Source organism: Octopus bimaculoides, chromosome 18 (assembly GCF_001194135.2).
Source record: "Octopus bimaculoides isolate UCB-OBI-ISO-001 chromosome 18, ASM119413v2, whole genome shotgun sequence".
Classification (NCBI taxonomy): domain Eukaryota; kingdom Metazoa; phylum Mollusca; class Cephalopoda; order Octopoda; family Octopodidae; genus Octopus; species Octopus bimaculoides.
This window is the reverse complement of record NC_068998.1, coordinates 15,807,951-15,809,023: the sequence shown is the minus strand read 5'-3', so window position 1 is coordinate 15,809,023 and position 1,073 is coordinate 15,807,951. Positions and strand designations below refer to the sequence as shown.

Genomic DNA, 1,073 nt, shown 5'->3' with positions numbered 1-1,073 from the left:
TATATATATATATATATATATATATACACATACAAATATATCTACAAACATAGAGTTATAGAGAGATACCTAGAGAAAGACAAATAGAGAGAGAAAGAGAAAGTGAAAGAGAATACGCGCGTGTGTGTACGTGTGCGTGTATCTATCTATGTATGTGTATGGATGTGTGTGAGAAAGAAAGAAAGAAAGAAGCGCGCGCGTGTGTTTGTGCACACACAGAATAATATCACTTATGAAAGATAGGCGTTTTATACTGGTGGGAAATTGTCTCGTCTTTCATCCACTTAAATTTGCAAACACAATCTTGATCTAAAGCATTAGCTATACAATCCTCTTAACTCCGAGCTGATATCATTTGCCATAAGCAAAGATATATATAGCTATTTGTTAACAGTGCTATCATTATGAGATCGTGATGTAATAAAATTTACTAACACTAATACCTCTCTAGTCAGTCTATCTCAAATTTAAAACCCGATACTGCCCCCACCTTTGCCACCATATCTTCATCGATATTGTCTGCCGTATCTCTGACAATTTTTCATCATATCATATCAATGAAGATTAGAGATAGAGGCGCTTAAGACACGTCAGAAAGGATGTGCGGGTATGAGAATGATTGTGTGCATGTTTGTGTGTGTATTACTATTATATATGTATACATATATATGTATGTATAATACACACACACACACGCACACACACACACACATACGTACACGTACACACACGCACACACATGCACACACAGGGTTTCAAATTTTGACACAAAGCTAGAAAAATTTAAAGGGAAGGGAGTTAGTCGATTACATCGACCCAGTGCTCAACTGATACTTATATTACCGACCCCGAAAGGATGAAAGGCTAAGTGGACCACAGCGTAATTTGAACTCAGAATATTAAGATCAAGAGGAAATCCCGTTAAAAATTTCATTCGACGTGTTAATGATTCTACCAGCCTTTATATGTTTATTCTTTTGTTGTTACATATTATTATTATTATTCTTATTATTATTATTATTATTATTATTATTATTATTATTATTATTATTATTATTATTATTATTATTATT

At 33.2% G+C, this 1,073-nt stretch overlaps 1 protein-coding gene across 1 annotated transcript in view; it reads right to left on the bottom strand.

Annotated features, from left to right (window-relative positions):
* LOC106870641 (uncharacterized) overlaps positions 1-1,073 on the bottom strand; it is a 133,163-nt gene that overhangs the window by 2,871 nt on the left and 129,219 nt on the right. The window lies entirely within an intron of this gene.